We start from the raw sequence: 27,201 nt of genomic DNA on the forward strand, positions 1-27,201 counted from the left end.
CATGCGTTGTTGTTGTTTGTAACTGTGGTGTGTCTGAGTGAGACACATACACGTATATATACTGTACTGTACTCGTGCTGTGCTCGAGCTGTGCTCTTACTGTACTCGCAATGTATAGGGGCGGCGGTGGCTCAGGAGTAGAGTGACTGGCTGGGAACCGCAAGGTTCCCAGTTCGAACCCGGGCTCCCCCAGAGTTGGTGTCCTTGAGCAAGACTCTGAACCCCTAATTGCTCCCGATGTGCAGGTTGGTGCCTTGCATGGTTTCCTCCGGCATGTGTGTGTGAATGTAATGCACAATCTCTGTAAAGCGCCTTGGATAAAGGCACTATATAAATGCACCATTTACCACTGTACTCACACTTACTCTTAATGTACTCGTACTGTTCTCGCACTGTACTCTGCATTGTACTGTACTCTGCACTGTACTGTAGTACTCGTGCTGTACTGTACTAATACTGGTATTGTACTGTACGGTAGTACATTAATTATTTATTATAGTGCGATGCCCGTTGGGAACGCATGCCTCTCCCGTTATGCAATACCCTACACACACACACACACACACACACACACTTATATTCGGTGCGTCCTCCACAGACACGCCCAGGTCATCTGCGACACAAGCTACATTTCCAAATTAATCGATCAGACACACAGACAGACGCAGAAACAGGTTTTGTGAATTTATAGATAGATTTATAGACAGTTTTTACAATCGCTGATCTGACTGACTTTCCACTTAGTACTGCACTAAATTGGAAATGGTTCTTTTCTTTCGCACCTTTATCCAACACGCACACAGACACGTTCACCCCGGCATCAGCAGCAGTTAAGGAGTTTTAATTGTCTTGTCTCGTTAACACTAACCCAGCGGGCTGAACCTGTAGGCTCCACTGTGTTTTACAAATGTTTTACACTTGAAATATTTAGCATTAATTCATATTTTATGATGGATCCGGAATTGTACATGATTGAGGGGGAGGAGAGGAGGAATCAATGTCTACTAGCACTATAACTACCTTCCTAGCCAAAAGAAAAGAGAAGGTATTAACGGAATTGGCGAGATATGCTCATAAAACCGCCACTGATGAGACCCGTGAGAATGGTAGCCAAAGGAAATGTCCTGAGAAGTGAAAACAGCTCATGTATCAACCCCTGCTATCAGTGTTGCTTTGGGATATGTCATGAGGATGATTATACGTCTGGACCGACCCAGCACTGGGCCGACCCAGCACCCCTCCTCCTCCCAAAGCAAAAACATCATCCTGACGAGCAGTAGAAAACCCCAATCGGTCAGCGGGGCGGCCGTCTCCCAACCTACAGCAGAGGCGAGGACACCCAGATTGTCGGGGGCCCTGGGGGGGCCCTGGTGGGCCCTGGGAACTCCAGCAATAAGAGTCCCAGCACCGCTCAGTCATTACCCTGCTCTCCCACGAGAGGGGGGGGGGGGGGGGGGGGGGGGTTGGGGGCTGGAGAGGCACCACACACAGGTCAGAGGGTCTGTAACAAGAGCCAGATGTGCTGAGGGGACACAAATATACATGGACAAGCAACTCTCTCCTACTCTCAAGGCATACACTATGCACACTCACACACCGAGGGGGTTGGGAGACGAGTTCAGCTCAGTTCACATGCTGGGTTAATTTACCGTTTGATCAAATTGAAATCTCTCCGTATATTTCTTTTTATGTTCTCAAGAAAAGGTTGCAGAGCGCGGGAGGAGGCTCCTTGAAGAGTTGTGGAGATTCTTGATGAAAGTTTTTTTGAATTGGTCGAATATTAAAAACAATCAATCATGTAATGAAACCGTAAGATATTTCTCATAAGTCTTATATAAGTATGCGGTGACAGAAGCGGTAGATTAAATTGTCTTTTGTTCCAGCGAAGCTCGAGTTGGACTCATTGTTCCGTGCCGTGCGAGTGCTCAAGAGACCTTGGCTGACATTCGGCACATTTTAATAACTCCTGGAAGTTGCTGGTAATGCCAGTGGCTTGGATCTAATGTCATGGACCTTTTATAAGCAGGACTGAGACTGGTCCCCCCCCTGATGCTCGTCACATATCTAGGCCTGTGTGAATCGGCCTCTCACTTTACTCCCCTAAACGGAGATGGACACAGAACAGCCTCCCACCGATGAACACATACCCGCTATTTGTGTTGTATTTTGAAAGGGCCCCGGCCGGCTCAGATCAGATAAGCCCTTTTACAATGAAAACAATGAGGTGAACCTTTTAAAAGCCTGCAACCAGCCTAATGGAGAACGGCCGTGGGGGAGGAATGCGGTGTTTAGGTTTTTCCGCATTTTTTACGACTAGTTGCTAGTGGTTATTTCTCTGTAATAGGAGGCCTCATGCTAACTTGTAACAGATCCAGGTATCGGAGCTGTGTGCTGTAACCGAGGAGCTGGGTTCACGTGATGGATCAGGTGCTGGTGGTAACATCCAGATATGTAGGCAACTAGCCACTCTTTCGGCGCAGGGGTACACATCGTCCTGTCCGCTGGTCAAAATGCGGAAGTGCTAACGACCGCTCAATGTTAAATCCCAGCTGTGCGGGGTTTACTCATGCTAAATGCATGGGCCCGCCTGCAGTTCCAGCTCTGACCAGTAGGGCCAGCGGCTTCAACGTTTGGCTCTGGAGGCTTTGCAATGTCACATTTTCACGATTTTTCAAAAAATAGCAGACCTACAAGTTCATAGCTATGAGCTTGTAGATCTGCTATTTTTCAATAGCTAAAGTATAACATAATGCTTAAAACACCAAAAGGGGTTCCCGGCCCAAAATGGGTTACTGGGATGCAATGTGAGACCTTTCAGAAGTCCAAATTCATTCCAGTTCGCATCAAACATTAACATACAGTACTTCATTCATGTTGTACCAGAAGGTCAAGTCTTGATTTTTCGTGTCATGTCGACATCTCCCCTCCCTGTCAAGGTTTTATCTGAAAATCTTATATTCAGTTCTTTTTTTACCTGAATTCCTGATCCTGTTAAGCATTTCTTTTAGACAATTCAAGAGCAAGACCTCATTGAGATTCTGTCACATTTTACTTTGTCTTCCTCTTCCTACATGTTTTTCTTGTCTATCTCTCCCTCTGTCTCTCTCTGTCTCTCTCTCTCTCTCTCTCTCTCCTCATACCACAATACACTCGACATGTGATATTTATTTAATGTCTCCAGTAATATGTTGATAGCCTTCCAGCTTGCCAGAAATGAACGGGCATGATCATCTATATTATTACCAGCTGAGTCAGGTCTCTGCATTACATTCTTCAGTTTAGTATGAGCTTGACAGATGCATGGAAACGGAGGAAAAGACAGAGGGAACATTTCTATTTAGGCTGCTGAAGGAAGTGGAATATATCACGTCAATGCAGAGTATCAGTTATTATTTGTGATGCGTTTACTCATGAATATTTGAATACTGATGTATACACTCTGAACTGTGGGCTTTGCCATTATGTGCTTGACAGAACCTCCAGTAAGTAGCTATAAGGCTGTTGCATGTTTGCGACATGCCGTTGCTGTAGTCGTAAGTCCAATACAATGTGCAAGTGCCTTGAGAAAGCGAGCGGGGGTTTTAAAGTGCTCCTTGTTTGCGAGAGCGTGTGACAAGTGTCCACTTTTTTGCGTAGCTGGACGATGGTTCAGCTAAGGGGACGTTCACCACTGTTTGGACAGGATGCTGGGGTGGCTATAGTTGGTAAGCCTCAGTGACTTTATCTCGTTCCAAGGGCAGTATACTCCAGACCTGTTTGGGAGTCGGACCTTGTCTGCTTAAGTGTGTTCAGCTGTGTTCCGCTGTGGTTGTGGAGGAGATACTTCAGGCTCTCAGGTTTCCCCCGAAGGTCCAGCTCTGCCATTCCTCAACTTGCCAATACACGAAGTAGACCACAAGGCCTACAATTATGGTGCATGTGAAATAGCTGAGCCCTGTGCTGTGTTTAGCTCTTAGGGAGCTTTCCCAACAAGTGGGTTCAGTCCACAGAAAACAGTCCCACCTCCCACGGCTTACCAGACCTATAATACTAGCCGTCTGTGAAAGAATCTCCATTTCCTTTTCTCTCTCATTCCTCTCTCATTCATCATTCTCTTTCCCCTACGTGCCAGTGTGGTTTTCGTCGACTAAAACTAAGATGAAGAAAGTTCGTCGACTACCTTTTTTCACCGACGAAAACTAAATGGAAACTAAATGAAAACGAAGCTATGATGACTAAAACTGAGACTAAATATACTGACAATTTCGTCAAAAAAAATAAAAACTAGACTAAAATGTTAGGAAGGGACTAGTGCACAAGAGATCCACTATAAGTCATTTTACAATTAGTTACCATGCTGAAAATTGCCAATCTATTGCTATTGATCTATGGCTATTTTCAGCAAGTGAAAAAAACAGTCATTACGACGGCATCAAGGGCCGCCAAAATACATTTTGTTCGACTAAATCAACTGTAGATTTAGTCGACTTAAATCTTATGATATTTAGTCGACTAAAACTAGACTAAACACTAAGACATTCCAGGTGACTAAAATGTGACTGAAACTAAACTATTCAAGAGACTATGACTAAAACTGAAATCTAAATTTTCTGCCAAAAACAACACAGTGCTACGTGCATAACAACCTGAAACCTTTGTCCATATTGTGGAGACCAGGTTGACTTGTTTGTCTGTTGCTGAGCTATTTGTTATTTTGGCTTCAGCTTTCACCTCAGGCTACTTTCACCTCAACCCGATGCAATACATTAGTCTTCAAGTTACAGGGAGCCCGTATTTGTGTTTTCTTTATTTACCACAAAAGATTGATAAAGAACTGCTACAGTTAGCATAATCTTTGTTGTATAGTATTCCTCCCGAGGCTACCTTGTGGATAGCTGTGGTTTCAGTGAGGAAAGCTTAAGGGTGATTTATACTGAGTTGTGCGCCAACGTTGTGTGCCAATGTCGTGCACCGAACACGGCTGATCTACAAGCTCACAACGTGTTGCACTTTGAGTCTTTGACGTGTTGTGAATGTGGACTGTAGACATGTCATATGACCATACCATAAATATAGGGCAAATGTGGATATTACCCCCCCCCCCCCCCAACCCAAATAAGAAAACAAAAAAAAGCTTGAATTTAAGATATAATTTAAACATCGGATTATCCCCATGTCAATGAAGTTGGCTTTTTGAATGGACACCTTGTCAAAGTCATTGTGTGACTTGCTGAATGTTCTGTTCATAGTGGTGTGGTGTCAGACTCAGGGAGTGGTTGTGGTCAGCTTTCCTGTCATTTCCTTGTAGCCAAAGCAGTAGCACGGCTGTGGCATCTACGTAGCAGGAACCTCGAGGAACTCGAACAGTTTTCATGGTAAAGTACTTCTTTCCCGGCAGCCTGCCTCTTGCATCCTCAAAGTTCAGTTTGAACTGGAACCTGTGAGAGAATGGAATGTTGTGGGCCAGCATGCCTCTCTCTAGCCTAATCTGAACAAACCAGGCGGCAAGGATCCGGTTTGGAAAATGAAGTCAATGAGGAAGTCATGAGAACGCAGCGGTTCTCAACTTCTCATTAATGTCCTAGAAGGTGTTGCTATTTTCTATGGTTGCAGAAGAATTATCACTCCATTCAAGTGAATGGGTATTTGGATGGACTTTACACTAAGCATTTTGATAAATACATAATGTTTTCAATCTCTGGTTTAAAGTCATTTTCATTTCATTACCGTCCATCATAATTACTCATCATAAAACAAAAACTAAAGGCATATATTATGCCTTTAGTTTTAGTAAATTATGTTCCTATTTGTAAAAAAGGGTCTGACTCTGTAGAAACCAATGAGTGACGTGATGTCATGACTCACTTCGTAACTTACAGTGTATGAAACATGTGCACGCACGTGTGTGCACACACACAGCTTGCTTGCTATGACAGTATTACGTTTTCATGTGACACAAGTTATGACCATGCATTTCTCTATCTATAAATGCACAGAATTTCTGAGTGAGTGAGTCACCTATCTCAAGAACCATCTGACCGTCACCGTATTGCCAAGGGAATGACGTGCCAAGTGGAAAGTCTGTTGGATCGGTGGTTGTCCAAAACCACCCATCATCATTTACTAATTTGCAAATATCCGTCTGTCCGCCTGTCCCATTTATGCCCATATATGGAAATCGTATCTGTCTCTCTCTCTCTCTCTGATGATGTCATCAATATGAGGTTATAGTACTGACCAAGCCCCCAGAGCGGCTCGCCAACGTTGAAGCCACCGGCCCTACTGGTCAAAGCTGGAACTACAGGCGGGTCCATTTAGCACGCAGCTGGGGTTTAACATTGGGCGTTCGTTAGCACTTCCGCATTTTCACCACCAACAGTCAAATCGAAAAAATGTGGAAGTAGAGTGCTCTTCGTGGTGCTTCAAAACGCCACTTCAAACAGCTGTTGCTCCTCGTCCGCCCTCTGGCCTTTAAACCATTTAGACCTGAGATCAGATTCTACAAATGTCTTCTAAATCCTGACAGTTTTAGGAAAAACCCATGTTTCTATGTCAGTGGTTCTCAAATAATTTCATGTCAAGGAACCCCAAAAATGTATGTAATTGGCTGCCGACCCCCATTTGACAATATGTTGTTCCAGGGGACCCCCCAGAAGCAAACATTTGAGTTAAAAACATTCGCTCTGAAAGAATTCAAGGATTTGCGACACATTTTCACGATTTAGCATACAAGCTCGTACTGTATATCTGCTATTTTTCAATAGCTAAAGTATAACATAATGCTTAAAACACAAACGGCTACAACAGGTGTTGCATAAGGGAGGGGCATGCGATGCGTTTGCGTTCCCAGTGGGCATCGCTCCTTACGGGGCATCGTTCCCAAATCTGCATTGTTGTTAATTATTTTCACGTCGGTGTTGTCTACTAGCACAGAGCGTTGGTACTCATCACTCAGTGCCAGATAATCCAACCCAGAGAGAGAGCGAGACAGGGAGGCAGACAGTGGAGACAACTGGTAATCCACATGCCGGCATTGTCGCAGTTCGTAGAAAAGTCACTGTGGTGTCATTAGTGAGAGCATTCCTCCTGGCTGAGATTTGCCCTCTGCTGAGAGAGCATCTGTCTAGTTTTCGCTTCAGCTGGTCAAGGTCATACGGCCGCAGTGATGAATTATGAAAAATGTTCCAGGCAATCATTTCACAGGAGTTGTTGATATTGAAAGCAAGGAGCCTGCGTTTGAACAAGCTGCATCTGTTCGGTTTCTATGAAGAGGAGAACTTGTTCAAGTCTATTGCTAAGTTATAAGACTCAAAACGTATGTGTGGACTTATTTAGGAAACGAAAACAAAGTGGGCTGAAAATAACTCTGTCTGCAAATGTTTTCATGCAGTACTAAAATAATGTGTACAAATGAAGTGTTCACGATGCTCAGAGGTGTGTGTGTGTGTGTGTGTGTGTGTGTGTACACCATTGGACTGTATCAGAATGTGATCTGTTATGCATGGCTTATCATATTGCAAACCTCCCAGACAGTGTTTAATATCAAGCTATTAAACACTGTTTTATATGAAGCTATTAAACACCTGCCTGCCTGGCTGGCTGGGTGGGTGGGTCTTAGCACGGAAATAGCATGGTTGTTTTTCACCACCTGTGTGCAACCTAACACACACACACACACACACACACACACACACACACACACACACACACACACACACACACACACACACACACACACACACACACATTAACTGTATATACGATGATTTTGGATGTGCCAGTACAGTACAGTTACAGTACAGTAGAGGGACCCCCACACAGTAACTCTGTCATTTCTCAACCGTTTCGGACGTGGGGCGGCTCGCCGGAATCGGCCCGGCCCCCTGGGCGCGTTTCTGGGGGTCTGAATGTTCCAGGGAACCCCCCGGGGATTCCCACATGGTAACTCATTTCTGTCATTTCTCAACCATTTCGGACGTTGGGCGGCTCGCCGGAACTGGGCCGGCACCCTGGCCGTGGTCCACACAGGTGTGATTTTTCCAATGTTGCCAGCTGTGATTCAGGAGGGGGATGAGAAATGATCAGTTGTCATCATGTGTACTTAGAGGACATAAAACACAATGGGTTTATGCCAGGTCCTGATGTCTGACGATGCTGTTGGCCAGTGATGTAAACCAGGTTTCCATTGCAACCTGTTCCCATGGGAAAACGGAGCTAATGATCAGTATGCCACTAAGAAAAGTTAAATGTAAAGAAGAGAAGTACCTTTTTATTTGGTCATGGTTTTTTTTCAGCTGGATGAGTTGAATAAAGTGATCTGTGAAAGTGGAAGTCGATGTTCTCACAACTCGCAACTGTTTTTGAAAACTGATCCTGTACACATTGACTTGACTCAACTCCACATGTTGAATTGCTTTAGAGACTGTTTTGCACCCTGTCCGTCATTTTCCCCATAGACATTTCAAAAAGTATTTATTTAAAGTCCTGCCATAGGGCGCCAGATTGCTCAGGGCCGGCAATATTGTGTTTGTTGTCATGATTTGTCACGATCCAAGTTGGCTTAGTTCGAGGCTTACAGATCTTTAAATAAATACTTTTTGAAATGTCTATGGGGAAAAATGAAAGATTATCTCCTGGGCCTGCCGTCGTCTTGAAAGGGAGCGGGACTGCGATGCTCCATTAGCTATTAATATCAGTCTTCTACGGTCACTCGATACCAAACGATGCACGCCCACAACAAATGAACAAACGTTCCTGACCTGGTGGAGAGACCTTTTTTCTACAGTTTCTATTATCATGCAGGATGTTTACTGGACAAAGATTATGTACAGTAACAGCATGCATAGTGCTTGCTTGGTGTGCACACTGACACTGTCCATTCTTTATAGAGCGTCCTTTCATGACGACGCCAGGCCCAGGAAATAATTCCCAATGCATTTTTCCCATAGACATTTCAAAAAGTAATTTTTTAAAGACTTTTTTTTTTTAGCGTCGTACAAAGCCAACTCGAGTCGTGACAAATCATGACAACAAACACAATATTTTGGACCAAAAAAAGAATTATACAAAGAAGAAAAACAAGAAAAAGTGTTTTCTTCTTCCTTTGTGTTTGTTGTCATGATTTCTTGTGCTTGGTGTGCACACAATGTCCAGTCTTTATTACACATCATGTACAGCATGCATAGTGCTTGCTTGGTGTGCACAGTAGCACACTGACACTGTCCAGTCTTTTCAACGGCAGCAGCATATTATGATTGATTGTTGGCTGCTTCTTTTTCCACATCCATTTCTGAATGATTTGACAGGGTGCTGAAATAAAGCCAGCCATGTGTTCAGCATGCACTGACACCATGGTGATTGCTACTCACTACTCATAATGTGGGCGTAGATGAGACACGAGTTGTTTTCTACTATGCTGCTGGATGGCATTAATACTTTTCTGTCGCTTTCCTTACCCAACATATCCATCTTGAATTATGTGGTTGGGAAGAGCTAATTTATTATTCTTGTCAAGGGGGGTGGGGGGGGATATCGTGAATATCTTTCTTGATTGACATCTCCCTTAAATTACCTATTTCAAATCGTGTAGAAGAACTTTGCCTTTGGCAGGCTGTGTGTGTGCGCCGCTGGCAGGGCCCAGTATGTGTGCTCTTTACAGGATTGGTTTTCACAAACCTTCACATTCAAAGTGTTATTATCATTATAAACCGTGATGACACCGTTGATTGTATAAGACGGTCTTGGCAGTCAACTTTACTTCCAGGTGCTGCCAAGTAATTGCTGCTACTGTTACAATAATTGCATTGACCTTAGCCGCCTCTGTTTACAGTTCAAAGCCAGGCCAAGTGAAGAGAGAGAACACTGTAGCTTACTGTAAATGGCACATAAGATTTGTTTCCACCTATTGTAAATACAATGATCAGGTTTTTTGGGGGGTGATCTCCGATTGTTTTTCTCATGATCGGCCGATACCGATCTTGTGCGTAATAGGCAAACTTGAATATTTCCAAAATTATTATTACGTCAAAACCCACATCAAAACTGTTCCTGTGTGTGGAGAGGAAGGGGAGAATGTTTAGGCCTGTCGCAAAAATGCAAAATGATATTATGCTATATATCTGATTGACATTTACAGTTGTGATCAAAAGTTTACATACGTTTGTAAAGGACATACTGTCATGATAGTCCTGCCTTTCCAATAATTTGTTCAACTCTTATTCTTCTGTGATTGGTTGATTGGAGCAAATACTTCTTAGTCATACAAAAAAATCTTGAATTTATTTGTATTTTTATGAATGTTTAAGGGTTTTCTGAAAATGTGACCAAATCCGCTGGTTCATAAATATACATACAGCATACATATTATGTCCCATATGGTAATGTAGAAAGTTGTGTCAATCAAATTAGCTTTGTGGCATGGCCTCTTAACTTAAACTGAGTGATTATGATTGACTACTTCTGGTCTGTTCACTTCTCTGAGCCTTATTTAGGGCTCGTTTGGCCACAACCCACAAACAATAAAATGGGAAAGTCAAAGGAGCTCAGCATGGATCTGAAAAAGCGAATAATAGACTTAAACAAGTCAGGAAAGTCATTTCTAGTCAGCTACAGGTCCCAAGATCAACTGTGCAAAAAATTGTTTAATACTTTGTATGCTAGAGTTTAAAGTGAGCTCAGGCCTGGTGGTGCTAAGCGATTAACATTGGACTTTTGAACTTTTTAGGGGCCCACAGCGAGGGGCCTCTTATAGCGAGATAAATCAAAAGAAAGCCTAACTTGTCCACTTCAATTTTAAACAAAAATCATGATTTTACCATCTTCCATTCTGGAGATATTGACCTTTTTCTAACACCTGCTTTTGCCTGCACTCTGCTCGCTTGAAAAAACAGCAGAGATATGGAAGGTTGAAGTTGACAGACATTGACAGACAGATATAAAAATGAACACAAATAATATCATATACATACTACACACTGAATGAAAGCCCTGAATGTCTACTTTTAGGAGGGAAACAAATACACATTGATCCCATGTACAGTTTGTCAGTAATTGGCTATTGAATGCAGCTTGCGCTCACCAGAGAGAACTTTAGAGAAGGCATGGACCTGAAGAACTATTATTCACAAAATAAGGCCTATAGCGACATGTACATACTATATACCGTATGAAACAGAAGACTCTCTGCTTTCATAAGAAAAAAACGAATACTGTAATAATAATACAAATCACACCCCTGTGAAGTGAGCAGTGCAATTGCACTGCAATTGCACTGCAGTTGCACTGCTCACTTCACAGGGGTGTGATTTTTATTATTATTACAGTATTAGTTTTTTGCCAGAAGCTTGTGGAACAATGTGGATGGCTACCAAAAGCGTCAAATTGGGGTGAAAATGGCCAAGGGACATGCAACCAAATATTAGCATTGCTGTATGTATTCTTTTGAACCAGCAGATTTGGTCACATTTTCAGAAAACCCTTAAACATTCATAAAAATACAAATAAATTCAAGATGTATTTGTATGACAAAGAAGTATTTTCTCCAATCAACCAATCACAGAAAAATAAGAGTTGAACAAATTATTGGAAAGGCAGGACTATCATGACAGTATGTCCTTTACAAACGTATGTAAACTTTTGATCACAACTGTATACCACTTAAATAGTGTAAAAGATCGGTTTCTCTAGATGGGGTAAATCACCGATCGGAGTGAATGTCGGCCGATCTCCGATCGGTGGCCGATTATCGGAGCATCTCTTTGCCCTAACGGGGCAACTAGAGTAGAGTCATTTCTTCTATTCTGCTATACTAAAATCATTCCTTTTCATGGTTTGTCAGACATAGAAAGAGCCTATACTAATGCATGTGAGGCACATCTACAGGACCTGTCCACCAAGGGAAATCAACCCATTACTGTTATTGCAGAAGTCTTATCATAACACTTGCATAATGCATAATAATGTATCATGCAAACTCTGAACCTCAGCAGGGATGCCACAAAGAGCATCCCCAGCTTTCTTGTCAGATCTGTGCTTGGGCAGCCTACACACTGTACGACTTAAAGTGGTGGGGGGGGTGGTGATTCCATCGTGATTCACACAACACAAGTCTCTTTCTTGAAATTGGCTGTGGTTTTCACACTGTACGATTGATCGCCGACAAGGTATCACACAAGATATTTCACCAGGTTACAATCCAGACCTAATGCATTCATTTTTATTTATTTATTCCAATGCATATAATCCTTGAATGCCATGAACGTATAAACGAGATTAATTTAACTGACGTCTAACAAAAACATTAAAAAAATCTCACCTGTGGGAACTGAGTGGTTCCATCCAGCCACTCTACCCCTGAGCGCGTGTGTCAATGTGTCGGCGGAGGCAATTGGTTCTGGAGTTAAAGTTGAGACATGGTGCAGATCTTACTGGAAACAACAAACTCTCCTCAAAACACAGTCGACCCGGGCGTACACAGAACTGCTCAGGCTGGTATTGCTAAACGTAACGGTTCGTAACCTAAGTACAACTATGCTTAAACAGTTAAACTTAACCTTAACCCATTTAGACCTGACATCGAAATTCAAAAAAATGTCTTGTAAATCCTGACAGTTTTCTGAAGAACCTATGATTCTATATCAGTGGTTCTCAATATTTCATGTCAAGGACCCCCAGAATTATCTGTATTTGGCCGCCGACCCCCATCTGAAAATATGTTGTTCCAGGGACTCTCCTGGAAGCAACGATTTGAGCGACAGATCAAATCAAAACTGCTAGAAACGCTCGGGAAGGCATCGGCGAGCGCTATTATCATTATCTTCACCGGATCTTCACAGTTACACAGCAAAACGTCTGGGATAAAAGCCAGATCTTGCGTCAGATCGGGGGTTTTGTCGGCAAGAGCCAGAAAAGGTACATAATCGGACCAAATATCTTGCAGTACTGTGTAGTAGGCCTTACTGTGGTCAGCTACACACAGCTCCTTCAGTTACTGGATGTTCTGTCAGTTCCGCTTTCAGATAAAACGTCTAAATTGGATTTAAGAAAAGTACCCTGGCTGCTTTTCTTCCCTGAGCTTCCAGTCAGAGCTCTGTTTCCTGAAACGTTTATAGCCACGACAGTGTCTCAGGAAGGAGGAAGAGAGGCCATCTAGGAAATGAAAGGGTCCTGGTTCGATCCCTGCCTCCTCCTCCTGGCTCAAGTGTGCTTGAGCATGACGGTGAGCCCCTAACTGCTTTAAGTCCCCCCTATGTGTGGATTGTATTCGATTTTGGGGATTATTTAGCTTATTATCCCAAGTTTTCTGAATCTAGTTGACTCACCCTGCCCTCTAGTGGATTATTTAATGACACGGTACAATGGCTTTTGGGGAATTTTATTTAGAAGTTTCAGTCTAAAACGGAAGGCTGTGTGCTTCTGAACCAATCAGAGCGCCGCATCCCTTCAGGCTATGGGTCGTATAGCTTGTTTGTTTACAAATTTAATTTAATTTAATTCGACAAATACATTTTAGTCGACTAAATCAACTGTAGATTTAGTCGACTAAATTCATATGATATTCAGTCGACTAAAACTATAGACTAACACTAAGACATTCCAGGTGACTAAAATGTGACTAAAACTAAATGAAAAATATTCAAAAGACCAAAACTGAATCAACATTTGCTGTCAAAACGACACTACTACTGTGCAAATAAAATGAAAACCATGATGGGAACGGCTTGGCTTATATGTGGATCTCGGACATCATGTGGCCAGCCTGTGATCTATGATGTACACTTTGTACAGTACGACTCTAAATCTGGGCACGGTTTCAGCCCCAGATAAGTTGAGAGCAACTCACACACCAAACTGCTTTACTCTCTTCCGTGGCGCAGCCAGGGGATCCAAAGCCACACAAATACCTTTAAAAAAAACAAAAAAAACATCCAACATACAAACCCCCAGAAACGCGCCCAGGGGGCCTGGCCGGTACTGTACTGATACACCTGAAATTATATAATATATATATATATACAGTTAATGTGTGTGTTAGGCTGTACTAGCCTGGCTAATAACCCAGACTCAAATCACACTGTCGTGTCCGGCCGGCGGCAGGCAATTCCTTTTTGCCAACGGCTGATTCGGTCTGGCTTATTAGCCAAGCTAAGGCTGCACAACAGGACACTTGGTTTTGAAAACCAACCAAATGCTATTTCCGTGCTCAGACAACAGGTATCCAAGCAGCCAAGCCAGGCACACACAAAGCTACTTAATGTGCACCACTTAAAAATGAATCTCTTTGACTCCATGGCCATTACCACAGCATTTGGCTCTCGGCCAGGTTCGTGAGGTGTCGAGCCTGGATCTGAGCCATCATTAAAGGAATGTAGTAATACGGACATTACAGAGTACTGAGTATTTAACCCATTTTGGGCGGGAACCCCTTTTGGTGGGGGTGCGCACGCTTTTCCGACACACCGAAGATCCGAAGCGGGGGGACATGCGACATGCGACAAGCTCGGAGCTTGTAGGTCTGCTATTTGTTTTTAAATCGAAGAACGACTGACATAGAAACATAGCTTTTTCAGAAAACTGTAGAATCTGATCTCAGGTCAAAATGGGTTAATTTAATTTGGATTTTAGAGAGGACTTATAATATATTTTTCCCTCCAGCGCATTATTAGCATAAACATTCATCATCAAACACATCATCTTGTCATTTACAAGCGCACAGTGCACACCGTTGAGACTGCGCTCCTTCTCAGTCTCACATTCTCCTTCTTTTAGCTTTGTCTCTGTTACAGCAAAAAAGCCTGAGCCTTTCCCTTAAACAAGGTCACAATGGATAAGTAACAGTTGATAAACCACTCAGTCATCCGTACGCGGGGATTTGCAGGTTCCATTTCCTGAGTAGCTTGAAGTGCTCGGTGCATACCCTCTGAGAAACTGCAGACGGTGTGCCTTGGGGATATTGTGGAGGATTATGGCCTGTAGGAAAAAAAAAAGAAAGCATTAAGTATTTATGAGGATAAATCTTCAACTATTATTGTGGTTGATTTAACTGAAAGCGGTAAAGTCTATCATGCCGCCATGTGCATTTCCTCTTTTCACCAGCCTGCTTTGAGAGATTGTTAATCCACATAATGGTTCTGGGGATTTATGAGACAGAAATTGGGGCCAAAGTGTTGAGTTGATGAGGGCTTATCATCATGATCTCCTCTTACTGTACATGACACCACACCGTACCCAAATAGAATCCCTAAGTGATTTTTATCATTGTAGCTTCATCTCCATGGTAATGCCGGAAACAAAACACCCTTGGAGGAATGTTCTCCTATCTGTTAAAAGATTGTAGCCGCATCAGTGTGTTGGAGTTTCTATTGTGGCCATTCTTTCCTTTCTCAATAACCTGAGGAGGATCAAAGATTGTATTTTTTTTTTATGTGATGTATTATTGCCACAGTGTTACAATCTTCAGTGTTAATCCATTTGTTTATCCATCCATTTATATCTCAAATTAACGGAGGATTTTCTTCAGTGTTGTCAGCTTTGCGATGAGGTTGGGTAACTGTGACTCACTCAATGCCGCAAGCAAGCAGTGGCATGTCCACGGGTGGCCTAAGGTGGCACCCATGGAGTCTGAGGTTCCACCCATTATCCTACACTTTGATTGGACATCTGAAGGGAATTCATTTAATTTAATATAATTTGTCATTAAATTAAACTGAAAACACAGGAATGAAATGCACCAGTTTAGTAATTTAAGTACATTAGGGTAATGTAGATTAAAAAAATTAAATTGATGCGAGTCAGTGTCCTGCTTGGGCACAATTCACCCTTTGTCAGCCCTCTGATTGGTCCCTGACTGACTAACCAGCAAGGCTCTTCTGCCTTTTTCCGCCCTGGTTCCGTCTAGTTTATGTTGAATTTGCTAAAACATCATTTTTGGAAAAAACAAAAAACAAACATGATATGCCGAGTCATCATGCTGCACCTGTGATGTTCCTTTTTTACTGACACCAAGTTTTAAATAAGAATTGAATGCACAGAATATCAATACGAAGCAACTGAAAAAACACGTTATTTCAACGGTAGTGGATGGAGAGAGAGGATTTCTGTCCAACCACGGAACGGCAACACATGGGTGCGAAGAGCCACGTTGCGGGACTTGACAAAGGGTGAATTGCAACACTTCAGTTGCAATTGAATCACATTCACAACAAGGGATCAAACCCAGCACACAAAAAGAGCTCTTGGAGATATAGCTACTACTGTGGAGGGTCAAATTAATGATGGAAGTGTTCTACATGGAGAGTTGGTACTTGTCCCTCTGTGGAGGGTCACAGTAATGATGGAAGTGTTCTACATGGAGAGTTGGTACTTAATCAGTAATGATGGAAGTTGTTACACAATTAGAGGCTGTACTCTCCACAGTGAGCCACTGTGGTGCTCCATGTGGCTTTGATGAACTCTACTGGTATTTTTATCCAGCATGCATTTATATTAAGAGTAGAGTGGGCAGCGTGGGTAAAAATAAACGTAGATGAGTTAATCTCATTAGTGATATGTCCTCTTGGCCTGTCACCTCTAGCATCATCATCATCATCATCTGTGTGTGTGTGTGTGTGTGTGTGTGTGTGGTGTGTGTGTGTGAGAGAGAGAGAGACACAGAGAGGGGATGAGACAGAGAAAGAATAAGAAGGGGAAAAGATTAAACGGGAGAGCACAAGATCGACCATGGAAGTGACTGGTGATTAATTAGATTGTTAATCTATCCTGAATGGAACTGTCTTCCTATTTGAAAATGTAGACAATGTCACAGTGGCTGTTGTCCTTGACCTCTATGTCTAAACTCCCAAGCACTTTTCCTGTCACCATTAACCCACTGTCACCTTTCTCTAGTCGCCTGTTTCAAGTTACACATCTCAGACATTATAGGCTCTCACCAACGTTCCATCTTAAAAACCTCTTAAACCATTAAATGGTTTAAGAGGTTTTTAAGATGGCATGTCTACATTTTAGACCTGAGGTGGATTCTAAAAACGCCTTCTAAAACCTTTTCTGAAAACCTTCAATTATTATTATTATTATATATTTATTTTTATATTTTGCTATATGCATATCAACAACTAATGAGACACAGGCTGCTCCCGGATTAAAAAATGTATAACAACGTATACTGTAGTATATACACCTAGTCTAAATGGTTTAATGGCCTTCTTCGATCTGGAGTTTGGAAACCTCCCAAACAACCGTTTTGTAAGAAATAATGTCATGACTCATGAGATCAAATAAAATATCTGTGATGTATTTTTATGCTGAAATCTGCACTATAGTAGGGTATGACCCACCCCTGCATTAATGTTATTGCTCATGTTTATTCATCAGCACTCATTAATTAATTAATCCTGTCAAACCCTAAATCTAACCTCCTTCATGCACACCCGTTCCCGACAGTGGGCTGAGGACCATGCCATGTGCTTGCGGTGTTATTGGTTCAAATCTGGTTCATGACCTTGTCACATGCATGTCAAACTCCAGTGGTACATTTCCTTAAGTACTGTACTTAACATTCAACACCATTGCCGGAGATCTTTCAGCAACTAATTACAACCCATTTAGACCTGAGGACGATTCTACAAATGCCTTGTAAATACTGACAGTTTTCTGAAAAGAATGTACAGAATGTGGTTCTCAAACGTTTTCATGTCAAGGGCCCCGAAAATCATATGTAATTGCCATTGACCTACAAGCTCTTAGCGCGACTTTCTACATCCTTCTCATTTCACAAAGCAGGAATATCAGAAAAAGTCGTACCTTAGTTCATAGTTCTATATTTGAGATCAGCAGTGGCATTCTCTTAAGGTCTCAAAAGCAATCACAGTACGGTCTTCTCTGTGACAGAACTGCACCCATGGCGCTATGCAATCTCTAGCATACCGTACTGTATTGTCTCCCATTTATTTCCCCTCTAACTTTATCTCCTCTCTGTGACGCTCTCTTAAGTTAACATCTCCCCTCCTCCTCAACCCACCGGGTTTATGAACCAGACGGATGTAATGGAATTCCACTCTTAACGAGGATCAGCTCCTCCAGACATCTGCACGTAAAGGAGACCTGTTTGGATAGAATATCTGTCCAGGCAATGACTGTGACTTTTAATTCCCAATAGAATGATAGAATGGGCAGGGGAAGTGTTTGGTTTCAGGCTGTTCCAGATAGCAATGTCAGACAAGTGCAATACTGAAGATTCTTCACGAAGGAAGTTCTCTGTGTCTGATTATATAACAGACCCAGCTTGTACTGGTTCGATTTGATTCTATCTGCTTTGTTGCTTGTTATGTATCTTGCAAGACCTCAGGGCCTTTCTTTGCCCTTTTTTTTGTTTTAATGAAAAACATCTGAACATCTCAAACAAGAATTGCACTGCACAAAAAAAAACAGCCTCTGCTTCCTTCTCTGTTAAGAAGCTTTAGTGCATCGTAAAGTAGGCCACCAGACTGTAGTCATTGTATTAAGGCAGACATTTAGGGTTTTTGCAGTCTTTGTGGGTTAAGACGTTGATAGTCATGCAGTGGACTATATAAAGGGAAGCAGTGTCCGCCCATAAAAGAAGGAAAAAAAAGCCCTCCAGTCTGTAATTTCTTTAGTTGGTTGAAATGTGCGAAAACCTTCTTGGTCAGCTCTTGTCTCATCGTGTTGGCTGTTATCACTGGCTATAAAGGCTTGAGACCACTTACGATTGTTGACTATATAATTTCCTAGCTAGTGTATGCAATTAACAGGTTCCTGTGCTCCAGTTTTTAGACTGATGCTTACACAAGAACATGTGAGTGCATGTTTTATACTTTGTATAATAGCTGTGTTGTTTGTTTGCCATCTTTTGGCTGTTGAACCCCCTGATGAGCGTGCAGCAAATAGTGATTATTTTTTATCATACAGTATTTCTTGAACAATGTTTAATTATGAATTTATATTAATGGTCAGAATAAGAATATTCATGCAATTTGCATGATTGATGCCTTTTTTTTGGAAGTTTATTTCAAAATATTTTATTTTCTTGCTCCATGGGCACCCGTTTCTATTGACTTGATTATTTGATGATTAACCAGAAGTGTTGACGTGCCAGTGGAACTCGACCCTTGGTCTCCTCATGGACTGTTATGGCATCCTAACACTATAAACTAGACAAACACAACATTCCCTCTGTCTGGAATAATAGCCCAAATAAAAACAACTCATTAAATATTCATTGCAACGGAGACAGCCACTGCCATTCTTTATAGGGCTGTTTGTTTTCCAGAAATGTCACCTCCATGAATAAAGAGGGTCACATTAACCATTGATGTTTTAAGTGGCTCTTGGATTATTTTACATGACCACCTGTTTGAAAATGTAAAATTATGTACGAAATCAAACATTGATGGAGAACAAAATAATATTACAAAATTACATTTTAATAAAAAGAATTATCCAGAATGAGACCAATCTCAGACCATTCTTTGAACAATTTGTTCTGAAAGATACTTTTACAGTCAGTAACCCCTACTCGGTATGAGTAGTCGATGAGATTTTCCTTCATTCTCTCACTGGGTTTAATTTATGCCTGAAGACAGTGTACTGTTGAAGGACACTTAACTGGGTTAGTGATTCAAAACAGGGAAGTAAATAGCCGAGAGGGAAATGTCCTTAATGGGAACTTATCAGGTCATTGGCCACGTTGCTTTTCCGCAACAGACAGTGGAAAATAATGGGACACTCATTTGCTGATTTGACAGGTGTCTGCTTCTGAGCTACATACATTGACCTGCCTGTTATTGATTCTATATTAGAAGCTACTCTATAGATAGATACAGGGTTAGCTCATTTGAGGTCATCCCATGCTTATTTAAATTTAACCTGGACTAGTCTCACGTAGCCAGACAACTATTCCACAATCTCCGGATATAGAGTATGGAACTACACAATCCGAATAAGGATTTGTCTATGTACTGTTGTTGTTGTTGTTGCTTTTTTAGTATTTCTTTGTGTACAGCACTTTGTTTTAACCACTTTGTTTCAACCAGCTTCCAACCTTGTTGGAAGCTGGCATTTCCGTTCACGAAGATATATTTTAAACTTTTTTTGCGTGACTGTAAGGACAAAACCGAAGGCTCCACTTCATCGCTTATACTCATGATAGAACCTCCGTTGCGCCAGACTGTATGACGGAAGCATTTGAAAATTGCAAGAGGCAACAGTCTGGCAACGCAAGACTAAACCTGGACCCTCGCAGCAGTCCGCACGTAGATGTGTCAAGAGGTAGACATGTAACAGATCGAGCTAATCCATTTATTTTAGTCCATTATAGAAGTAATTGATGTTAGTAGTTATTGATTATTTTCAAAAATGGAGCTACACCATGTAGAATAGATCGATAGAATAATCGCTAAGATCGATAGTCGCAGCACTAAAGGACAGTCCTCATCGACCCCATGCATGCACCAATAGGCCTTCAGCACCACAGGTATTTCACCCTAAACCCTGATCCACTCCATGAACTAGACTAGGTAGGTACAGTATGCTATGGCTGAATACCCCAGAGTCCCACGTGTACATATACACAATACACATGCATGTAGGTTTGGACATGAAAGGTTTCATGATAATTTCATGGCACATCTCATATAGCCTTTTTATTAACCAATTTAGGCCCGACGTCGAAATTAAAAAAAAAAAATCTTCTAAATCCTGACAGTTTTCTGAAATACCTCATGTTTCTATGTCAGTGATAGTAAAACATAACAGACCTACAAGCTCGTAGCACGGCACTTGGTGCTGCGCTATGAGCTTGTAGATCTGCTATTTTTCAATAGCTAAATTATAACATGATGCTTAAAACACCAAAAGGGGTTCCCACCCAAAATGGGTTAATAATACTGTGTGTATATATACGACACACCAACATAACACCAACAACTTACTTAATAGGCTGTATAAAAATATCCATGTCCAATATGAACATATACGGGTGAAATGATGTGGGCCACAAACTGGACTGTTGGGATTTCTAAGTTAAAACAGTCACATATGTTTGTATAGTCATTAATCACTGGCCCCTGGATAAAAAAACCTCCCAAGAACTAAGAAAGTACTGTAACTAAAAGTATGCAACAAAACGTATGTGATGTGCAACTTTGGTAGAACCTTGAGTTGTATACTGTAGCTCCATTAAGTCCAAATATTAGAACCAGTTCTGTGGGCCACTTCTCAATGACTGAACCAAAAGAAGATGCCGGACCATTATGTAGATGCTATCTACAAGCTTACAACGCATCGCACTGCGACATGTTGTAAGCTTGTAGATGGCCTATTTCCGGTTATTTGTTATTTTAAGTATAAACCGTATTTAAAGTGGTCATACTGGTAAAACAAGTGGTTCACATATTTCATAAAAGCAAAGGTTAACCCTCTGGCATTTTGTTACAAAATCCTTTTTTATTTTTCAGGTCTATGGCATCAACTGTTAGGTTGTATGGCTACCAAAAACAATATCATTCTATGTATTATTTATGTTAACTGTTTTTGAAACACAACACACTACTTGCGGTACGTATGGGGATGTATAGGCCATTATATTGACGACTTTCATCTTCAGTGGATTATAGAGGTCGCTAGAATAGCCTAAATCCCTGAATCACTAACATATTGGTCAAATGCACAGCATTGAGATCCATTTAGTAAAGTGGAAGAAGAGACTATAGACTGATAAGGCATTAAGCAACAATACATACGTTTAAGACATTTATTAGCTATTGTTTAGAGAAGTGGGCTTTCCTTTGTTTTTGTGGCAAAATTGGGCTTTTCAGCACTATTAAATAAATTTCTTTCAGCCGTTTTCAAAACTACCAAGGCACGATACTGTGCATAATGGTTGCCATTTTCTAGCATTGTAGAGGAATATTGCCAGTAAGTTGTTGAAACTGGATTGGTATGTGGATAAAATGCGCGAGCTGGACCTTATAAGGGTTCCTAAACTTGAGTTTATCTGGCAGAGAGCTGCAGCAGTTTGGGTTTGGCTTCATTCCAGATGCTACAGCATTGGACAAGTGCACACTGGCGACCCTTTCACCCCTGAGTACATCTCTGTGGCATAGAAATGAGAAGTGAGGCTTTAGTTTCAGACTAAACTAGAAAAAGTGCCCCTCGGGGGACAGGTCAAGTAAATTGCACGCTGCGTTCATGATTTGAGGCTTTTTGTTCAAAACAGGCCAATCCTGCGAACTTTGGAAGCCACGGTTTAGGTTTATTTAGGTTTAGGTTTTTTTATTTAGCACATAGTTATAGAAAATAGACAATACTGTACATATCAATGAACAAAAAAACATGCAAGGAAAGGAAGAAGCCAGCTGGCTTATTTTGGATCCTTTCCTGTATGGAAGAGGTCATTGATTAAGCAGATTAAAAGTTAAGAAGAATACAAAAGACTACAAATTGACAAAGCCAATGTTGGCAAATTTGGATGGAATAGGAAATATTGGTCAGATCCATCTTGAGCACATGACTATAGAGATACTGTGTAACGATGTGCAGGTTTTTTGGACATCATTTTGAGGGGTAATATGTATATTTTTTTTTACAAAAGTCGGCCTCTTGGTGGCGCTCTAAAAGGCAGATGTGAAAAATGCAGGTCAAAGATTTGTCCTTGGCCTCTAGGGAGTGTGCATGCAAAGCTTCACGCAGATCGGTGCGGTTATAGGTTAAAATGTGACAAGCTGCCATGTCACAGCCATGTCATGCCATGTCATGTCATGTCATGGTGGTGCTATAACAGGCCGTTCTGGTAAATTTGGGGCAGAGGTTCATCGTTGGCATCCAGGGAGTGTGTGTGTGCAAAGTTTGGCATCGACAGGGTTTTAACAGTGCAGGAGATTTAGCTGTTAACGGACACACGGACGGACGGACACACGGACGGAGGGCAAAACATGCTCCCCCCCCCCCCACGCCTTCGGCCTGGTGGAGACAATGAATGTAGGCGTTTGTAGCATAGCTTACTCTAATCTCTGTGACTCAAATAATACGAGAGAATCAATCAAGCTTGAGGTGGAAGGAGAGAGAGAGTGACCGCTGTAGTGGAAATGTGATTTCAGGAGAGAACCGATGAGGAAGTACAGTATATTATGGCAGGCAGATTCGTCAGCTGTACCGAGTACTACGGACCCATCTGGCACTCTTTTGTGGCCTGCTGTGGTATTAAAAGGGAACTACTGGTTAGGTCCAGCTGCCGCTGCCAGTGAGGTATACTTTGCAGTTTGCAGTTTGCCCCTTGCATCTGTGTTGGAGGCTGCCTTATATCATAAAGTTGGTGAATTATTTTTAGAAGGGTGTGTCGATGCCCTGGGGTTAAATGATGCTCCAGCCAGGAAATGCAGTACTATTGTTGACATTGATATTTGTGAATGACAGACAATTAAACATTTCGGGTCTATGATGGGTGACAGTTTTCTTTATTATATTTACATTATTATTACATTTTCAAAAAAGACAACAAACTGATTAAAAAACCAAAGGAGAAAAAAAAGAAAAAGCTGATGGATCAATGTTTCACTAATTGGGCTTTTCTGTGCCATGCTCTATCAGAGCCCTGCTTATCACATCTGTAAGTCACTCACCAGTCTTGAACCGTTTCCACATTTTGCTAATCTAAAATGCATTTGGTATAAATGGCCTTTTTTCCCCGTGGTGCAACTTAATGTTTGCAGGCTTGCTCTTCAGAGTAGATGGGAAATAAAGCTTCTTACATTTCGTTCCATTTGGTGGCACAGGGATGGGTTTACACTACAGTTAAGTAATGGTGGGAAAAAAGGCTTGTTCCTCTTGTTCCTTACAGTTGGAGTGAATTGGCCTCTTAAGGTTTGGGGCTCTTTGACTGTCAGACTTGCGTTGCTGCATGGGTGCATGAGAGCATCCAGTGTGTTTCCATTTGTTATCTATTTTATGCTATGGTTGAAAGAAATCATTCTCCAGAGTGTGAAGTCATCTCTTGACTTGTACTCGAGGGATTATAGGTCATTTCTAAGTGAATTGCTACGGTATGCTGCTTGAATTCTTGCCAGCTGAGAGTCAATGCACATCTTTTGAGCCATTCAGACGTCAAGGACATTGTAACCGAGACCTAACTAGGCCTTGTCTGGTCTGTGAGACATCTTGTGTGTAGATGTAATTTTGGAAAACGTTTGCCTGCTTGTAACACGATCTATCTATCTATCTATCTATCTATCTATCTATCTATCTATCTATCTATCTATCTATCTATCTATCTATCTATCTATCTATCTATCTATCTATCTATCTTTGAGCCATTCAGACATCTAGACAGCATATTATTATTTTTTAAACAATGAGAATGAAATGCATGTATGCGTGGTTACTGGCTGGACTGCATTCCAACCTGCACTCAGGTGTTCTGGTGTTAATGGATCCCATGCTGTTAGTTGACCTTTACTCTCTGCAATGCAGGACAGATTATTTTTCAAAGCTTCACATATGATTCCCCCACTGGTTTTGGCACAATTCATCCCTTTAATACCTCTTAATGTGCTTCTGCTTCCTTGTATTTATCATTGTTACGGCCGAGCTACACTGGGGACGGAACAGAACCGCACCACGGGCGGAGAGGAGAGGTGGCTGCACCCAATATATGTGTCTTTTTTTGTTAAATTGAAGGCGAGGCGAAGGGCTGCGTAACCCCCGCGGACACGTGGAAAAATAGATTCACGCACGGAGCTTACACACAACCTGCGCACCACACGGTGTAGCCGGGTTCCATTGATTACAGTGGCAGCATAGCAATTCCGTGCCAATTCCGTCCCCAGTGTACAGCATTAAAGCTAAAGGCAGCTTAAAGACGGAGTGCCGTGATCTCCCCCCTCCCTAAAACATGATCATCAGAGATAGTATGATTATACTATTATATATGATTTGTGGTGGTATAAGTGGTGTGTTTCTATTGGGCCTTTTGACTCAAAGGCTTTCGGCTTTCAGGAAGAAACCTACACAGGGAAGACATATTTGAATATTATTATTATTAATTAACCACAATTGGGTTCTATTAGAGCAGGGGTTCTCAACGGTTTTGGCCGGGGATCCCCGGAGATGCTTTGGCCATGTCTCGCGACCCTCGCCCCGCCACCAATACAAATTGGCCGCGACAATAACCATAATAATAGAGAGAATACATCATAAATAAATACCAAAACCAGATAGAATCATTAAGGAAAGCTTATGCATGTACTATGTAAACTCTTCATTTCCATTTTCCAGACATGCAGTTAATTAATTTCCTTTCTTTTTTTTAAATAATCTGGTGACCCCCCCAAACTAATTTGGCGACTCCCTGAGGGGCCACGACCCACATGTTGGGAACCCCTGTATTAGAGTAATGTTAAATTCATAGACCAGAAAAGTACAAAACTATGGTACTACTACTAAATGTTCTGCAGCCTTTTTTGCCCTGCCTTTTCGGATCGCTGAACTGTTTGGCGTAGCTTGAACAAAATGTTCCAGCTCAATCAATCTTCGGTGCTTTGTTTAGAAGTTGATCTCTTGTCATTGGTGATGTGTTAATGTGATTCCGGGACTTAATTGACCCCGCCAATCGACACCTGATTGATTGATGCCCGGCCTGAGTTCCCTGTCTCTTATCTGGACTAACACAATGCCGCCCACTCCTATAGCTGTCTCTTTCAGAACAGAGGCTGTGGCCTCCCTAAAGCTTTCGCGTGTCAGCGTTTTTGCTCAATTTACATGCAGTGCTTGCTTGTCGCTAGCTTCAGTCTTGCTCTATTATAGGTGCTATCCCTCTCATTCTCACCAACGCACGCACGCGTGCGCATACATGGTACACTGACCCTTTGCAATTGTGAGTTCAGCACAGAATGGCATCTTAATGTACAATGTGTCATCTTTTCACTTGGTTCTAGCCTCCGTGTTTGACGTGGGTGGCTGCATGTGTCACCCTGGCTGACTCACTGCCATTAAACGGGAACATACGAGTGTAGTGGACAGGACACCCCCCCACCCAACATTCTACATTGGACAGCAGGAATGACACCCGTGTTGTTTTCGTCGACTAAAACCAAGACGAAAAATGTTCGTCGACTACCTTTTCCCACTGACGAAAACTAAATGTAAACTAAATGAAAACTAAGCTATGGTGACTAAAACTAAGACTAAATCTACTGACAATTTCGTCAACAAATAAAAACTAGACTAGTGGACAAGATCCAATATCCAATTGGAGATCCAATATAAATCATTTTACACTTGGTTGCATGCTGAAAATAGCAGATCTACAAGTATACAACACTTCGCAGCCGATGTACAACGCGTAGCAGCGCAAAGCGTTGTGAGCTTGTACATCGGCTATTTTCTGCATGTGTAAAATCAGTCATTACGACGGCATCAAGGCCCGACAAAACACATTTTAGTCGACTAAATCAACTGTAGATTTAGTCGACTGAAATCCTATGATATTTAGTCGACTAAAACTAGACTAACACTAAGACATTCCAGGTGACTAAAATGTGACTAAAACTAAATGAAAACTTTTCAAGAGACTATGACTAAAACTAAAATCAAAATTTGCTGCCAAAAACAACACTGAATGCCATGCACGCACGTATGCGTACGCACACACACACACAGGCCACATTATATTCGCCCAGTCACTGCAAGAATGAAATCACCTTTTTTCCTTATCTTGAAAGGATTGGTATTAAGGCACCAGCCTTTTTTAATGTCATTGATTTATCCAACTCAATTCTCTTTACTGAAATCATTAATTGACTATTCAGAGCCTTTATAGGCTCTGACTCAGCCATTACATGGAGCACAATCCCTTTCTAAGTGCCAGGTGAACAGCTGAATGTCCTGAGTTGATAATCATGTCTTGTCCTTGTCTAGCCCCCCCCCCCCCCCACTTATATTCATGTCATGCAACCGCCCTTGAAAAACTGCACCACCATTGTGATAGTTGGTTGCCTGACGGCCCACTCGTGTTGACCTTTTTGTCTTACAGTACGTTTTAACAGCGGGCGACAGCCAGGCGAAGTGCATTATTTGTCTATGGGACCCTACTAGTGTCTATGGGACCCGGCAACTACCGGCGATAGCAGGCGAACAGACGATGGTCGAAAAGTGGGCGGAGCAACGTCGCCCGAAAAGATAAAACAATTCATCTTTTTGGGCGACGTGACGGCCGAT

At 41.9% G+C, this 27,201-nt stretch overlaps 1 protein-coding gene across 1 annotated transcript in view; it reads left to right on the forward strand.

Annotated features, from left to right (window-relative positions):
* furina (furin (paired basic amino acid cleaving enzyme) a) overlaps positions 1 to 27,201 on the forward strand; it is a 98,836-nt gene that overhangs the window by 16,473 nt on the left and 55,162 nt on the right. The gene's annotated exons all lie outside the window — the stretch shown is intronic.

This window comes from Protomyctophum bolini (genome assembly GCF_963924005.1).
Source record: "Protomyctophum bolini genome assembly, chromosome: 1".
NCBI lineage: Eukaryota > Metazoa > Chordata > Actinopteri > Myctophiformes > Myctophidae > Protomyctophum > Protomyctophum bolini.